This window comes from Pteropus alecto, unplaced genomic scaffold, assembly GCF_000325575.1.
Source record: "Pteropus alecto unplaced genomic scaffold, ASM32557v1 scaffold45, whole genome shotgun sequence".
Lineage (NCBI taxonomy): Eukaryota > Metazoa > Chordata > Mammalia > Chiroptera > Pteropodidae > Pteropus > Pteropus alecto.
Genome location: NW_006442491.1, coordinates 39,007,627 through 39,012,939, shown reverse-complemented (window position 1 = coordinate 39,012,939; position 5,313 = coordinate 39,007,627). Strand labels below are relative to the sequence as shown.

The 5,313-nt window shown below is 58.1% G+C and overlaps 1 pseudogene; it reads left to right on the top strand.

Annotated features, from left to right (window-relative positions):
• The first annotated feature begins 4,525 nt into the window (after window positions 1-4,525).
• Window positions 4,526-4,641, top strand: LOC112471169 (annotated as a pseudogene).
• The last annotated feature ends 672 nt before the right edge of the window (window positions 4,642-5,313 follow it).

Below are 5,313 nucleotides of genomic sequence, written 5' to 3'. Positions count from 1 at the left end.
AGCACTCACACGCTATAACACCACCCAGAACGTGGTGCACGGTGTCATTGGACACACACAGTGTCCCAAACACAAAGGAGAAGTGGCAGGTGGGGAGGGGTCAGGCTCCTAACCATCACGGTTGGAAAAAGCCGGGTAGATGGTGTGGCATTTTAATGGGGCATGCTGTCTGGCTTCGCTGGCATGGGTGGCCTGCTGGGCAGAATAAGGCCATGTGGAGATCGCGGTGGCCCAGGGTCAGCCTGAGGGAAGACAGGGGACAGGCTGCTGGGTGGCGGGTGCTGCTGAACAGTACAGTGAGAAGGATGGTGTCTGTCTGGGTGGCACAGTGTCATCCTCCGTGACGCGGGAAGGGACGTGCATGTCCTTAGTGGCCGTGGAAGCCAACGATTTAATAGAATCGGGTTCAGGAAGAGGCAGAAGGGGTTGGCATAAGTAGATGCAAATGCCGAGATGGGGGGAAGAGAAGGGGCCTTGCCAGGCGTCCGCTCATCCGCTCCCTCAACACCCCAAGTCCGGCCTGTAAGGGGCGCCGCCGCCCCACCCCAGGGTGGTCAGAAACACAAATTCTCAGGCCCCGCCCAGACCTGGCCAGTCTCCGCCCCTGGAGACAGTGGGACCCGGAGTCTGGAATGAGCCCAGCAGGCGGGCTGCAGGAGGAGGGCGCTCGGGCGGGTGCAGGGGACGTGTGTGCCGGACTGAGGACAGACAGGCTGAGCGGACGGCATGGGTGTGTCCCTGCCACATCGGGCCACCCCGGACCCGAGGATGGGGTTCATCTAGGCTCAAGATGGGAGCCGCTGAGGGGTAGGGGACAAAGGTGTGGGGACACCGTGGCCGGGGCCCTGCGGGAGCGGGCGGGGGACACATGGGCTGCGAGCCGGTCGCCTCAGGCTGCCAGTCTGCCCTGGAGCCGGGGGTGAAGGGACAGCCCCTCCCGGGTGCAGGCCTGGCACAGGACAGGGGGAGGGTCATTTCTGACAGGCTGACGAGGAGGTCACAGGTCAAAGCCCTTCGTCGCTCGCAGAATGCAGATCAGGAAGCCGGGCCGCTCCGGGCCGCCCCGGCCTTTCGGTCAGCGTCATCGCTGACCTGTCTAAACAGCTTTTAAAATGTGTTTCTGGGATTTGGAGACTCATTCGCAGAGTGAAAAGTGCGCATGTGATGGAGAAGGAACCCTGTCACTTTTGGGGAAATAATTGTGAAGATTAGAACCTGCCACATCTGTCGTTCACAGACCCTACCTCTGAAAATCAGCTGGGAAGGTGTAGATGGACCTTTCAGCTTCCCGCCAGGCTACCCTGTGTCGCGACATTCAGACATCTCCCTGGAGACGTCACAGATAGTGACGGGGACACCACTGTGCTCCTCCACCCCGGGCCCCCGGCCCCCACGTCTGAGTGTTGCTGGTTCAAGCTGGACCAGCTGGAAGCTAATTGCATATCAGAATTCCTATTGCTAAAGCATGATGTTAAATGAATATTTTAATGAAATTATGCAAATGGTATTTGTCCGCTGGGATTCGTATCGAATCAGCAATATTTTCAGCTCTGTTTGGCGTGGGACTTGTCAGGACCAGTGGCACTGAAGCCGTTGGGGTGATTACTCTGGAGGAGAGGGAGCTCGCTCTTATCACAGCCCCGGAATTAAATAGCTACCTTTCTACAGACTCCTCAGAGGCTGGGGGTATCGACGAACCCCGTTTCAATGAATTAAATGTGAATTTTCTAACAACATAAAAGATGGCCTTTGGTTAATGCTTGTGAAACTATAACAATGTGTTCTCATAAAGAAAAAAGAAAGTTTTAGAAAGAACCGACGGCCAGAATCAGTGTCGTCACCGCGGGCTTCGGTCCGCAACGACGTGAGCCGTCGTTCTCGCCGGGAACGTGAGCGCATGCGCTTGAGTACGAAAGCGACAAAATACCCCGAACAAGTGCGAGGCGGAAGCTCCAAAGACCGTGAGTCCCAGGAGGTGTCGTTGAAATATATTTAAACGACGTTCAGCGAGATGGGGAGCGAACGTCGCTGTGGGTGCCCAGGAAGCAGAGGCCGCGCGCCGCACGTCTGTGTCCACGGCGACCGCTTCCGTCTAGAAGCTTCTCAGTCGGGGTTTGTTGAGTGAATAAGCGGCTGCAGGCTTGTGAAGTGTGCAGAGGTGAACTAAACCCCGCCCTAAGCGGGGCGGAGCCCAGGGCTACAGTGCCGGGGTTAAGGGGCACGGATCTGGGGAGCCCTGCCGACGTCTCGGTCTGAGCCCGGAGAGCCCCCCTTCCCATTTCCGCGCCCAGAACTGTACGGAACACATCTGTGTTGCTTAAGCCTCTGCCTCTGTGGTGATTTGTTACAGCAGCGACAGGAAACGAAGACTCGCCCTAAGGAGGAAGGTAGCCGATGGCAGGGCCTCGACACAGGGCCCGGGACGACGGCACTCAGGTGGCCCAGGAGGGGGCCGGGAGGAAGGCCACCTCGAGGCCAGCTGCTGCGCCTGCTGAGGGCACACCGGTGGCAGCAAACAGTCCACGCCTGGCCTTGTCGGTCTCCCTAAGAGACTGAACTGAGCTTATCCGCCAGCAGCCGTGGTCCTTCGTGGGATGTCTGTAAGCGTACAGGGAAGGGGTCAAGACTGGAATGTCGTGGAGGCTTGGAAGAGCCGAGCTGTCGTGACGGACTGGCCATCTCTGGACGCACGGAGCCCTCCGCTGCGGCTGTCATCCCGGGCTCGCTGGAGGAGACAATGGCCGGTCGGGGCACAGTCTTATGCCGGTCCTATTTTTCAGAGCAAATAGTGGGGCACTGGGTTCAACAACGGCGGAGAACATTGTCCCTCAGAGCCACCCGTACAACCCACAACCCGCGGTCACTGCAGAAATTCAAGGCTGATAAAATTTCCCTTACGTGCTCGTCACTGCGGATTCCCACTCGCTTTCCGAGGCACGCTGCGTGCGACCGGGGCTTCAGCGTCCAGCGCACCTGGCTCCAAGCCCCGGGCTCCGACCCTGGCCCAGGCCGCGGTCTCTCTAAGCCTCGGCTTCTGTGTCTGACAACGCAGACGGTGACAGTCCTGGCATGCGGGTAAGTGTGCGGGAGGGACGAGCCTCCGCCCAGTGCTGGCCCCACAGGGAGCCTGGCATATCTGATGCCCACCCGATTGGCTTTCCAGAACGTTCTCCTCCACCAGGTGTCCAGTGACTTTCGGACACTCCTCTCCAGGTGGCCGCCCTCCGGACAGGATGCTCCTGTCTGCTCACGCTGCCCCGACCAGCTCGCCTGTCCGGTAAGGGCCCAGGCTCTGTCAATGTGGCGGACACGTGGGGGATTCTGCCGGGAGCTCTGGCCGGTTTAGATCTGGCTGGTGACAAGGACCAGAGCGGGAACGCGGAGACTGTGGCGCGGACGCCCCGGGGACACTGCGTGGGCAGGTGGGCCACCTGGAGGCCGCGCCCGCCTCCCCCGCAGACGCTCCATCTCCGCCTCCAGAACCCGCTCCTCCCGAGGAGGAAGGTCTGGGTTCGGCCCCAGGAGCCCAGCTGAGTGGGGCAGGAAAGGGGCGCTCGGCGCTGGGACGGTCCTCTGCGCTGCTTCCTCCGGGGGTTCGGAAGGACGGGGTGTTAAAAACACGACCCGCTGAGCAGCCGCCTGCCCGGCGCGCTGTGGTCAGCCTCCACCTTCCCGCAGCCGTCCTCAGCGTCCAGGAGTGGGACCTGCACGGTGGGAGGTGGGGTCGCCCCCGGCAGCCCTCCGAGGCAGCGGGCTCACGTCCTTGTCCCCACACGAGTGAAACGGGGGACTTCGTGGCATCATTCAGGGGTCCTGAGCTGTGTCCACCTAATTCCAGGAGTTCGAGACATAAATGATTGAGTCCATTCCCCCGCCCAACAGGGCTAGAAAGGGGGCGAGGCCGGGTGTCAGGCACAGCGTCGGGGACCGCCGGGGCCCCCAGGAGGCAGCCCATGGGCACGGCCTCTCCCCGGCTCCGTGGGTGCAGGTGAGCGGGTAGTTTATTTTCATTTCCGTGCTTATGTGATGCTGTTGGCACTCCCCGCTCGTCCGCATGATGCTGTAGGGCGTGGCCGTCGGCTTTATTCCAGCTCGCGCACCCGCTGCCAGCCAGCGCCAGGCACAGAAGGGGCGTGAGCCGGTATTTATTGAAGGAATGTCTATTATAAAGCCTTTATCAGCAGAATCTCCTTATTCCCCGTAAAGGTCTAGACTGATATTCTCAGACTCACATGTGTCCACTGTGGGAGGGTGATAAGAAGTGTGAGGCCATTTAAAGTTTGTTTTTACATTTCATTTCTCTGAAAAAAGGGGCGATGGTTGCATTTTTTCCCCCGGTTATGATGATGGTTTATTTCTCAAGATAAAGGCCACGAACCATACTCATAATTTTAAAGTTTTCTTCATCCTAATCCCGTCTCTTTAAAAATATTTTTCTGGACATGGCTCCATAGTGGAGCGGTGGGCACGTCTGCTTTACACGAGAAGGTCCCGGGTTCGCGCCCCCGTGGAGCCACGGTCCATGGTCTGCGGCCACGCCACCCTGAACACGCCCGACGTCTGATCTCGGAAGCTAAGCAGAGTCGGGCCTGGTTAGTACTTGGATGGGAGACCACCTAGGAAGACCAGGTGCTGTAGGCGTAAATAATGATAAATAATAAAAAAATATATTTTTCTTTCCCTTGGTTATCAATACAACGTTATTGTAGAAATTAGAACGAAAACATAGGATATTCGAAAAGAAAAAACAGAGGCTGGTCCCTCGGCGTGTAGCTCGGTGAAAGCCACGCTGACCTCCCGGCTCCTCGCTGTCGCTTTTTAATGGACGTTACAGGGTTTCCCCACATGGTCGAATCGTCATCGTATCGTTTTTAATGGAAAGCGTAATGCTTCGTCCTATGCGTATAGCACAGTTTATTTAATCATCGAGTTTGGGGGCTGTTAAGTTGCTTCCGATTTTTGCTGTTTTATGTTGACACGATCGTCTGTTGCCGAGAGCCGGCTGAGGATCCGTGACTGCGTTTCCATGGCAGTCGCCTGGTGACAGAACAGGGGACTGTGCTTCTTTGTGGCGTCTTTCTTTTCTTCTGAGCTCGTGGAGTCTGCTCGAAATGCACAAACTGGTCGATATTCACCAATAACGTCTTTAGCAAAGTTCAGTAACCGCGTAGCGACACGGACGTGTGTCCTCCTTACCGCGTGGGGAACGTGGACAAACGAGTCCAGCTGCCTCTGCCGCTCAGATCGGAGCGTGAGCTGTGGCTCGTCCCAGGAGCCGACCTCGCGCCCCAGGCAGCCCCGCGCCTCGCCCTC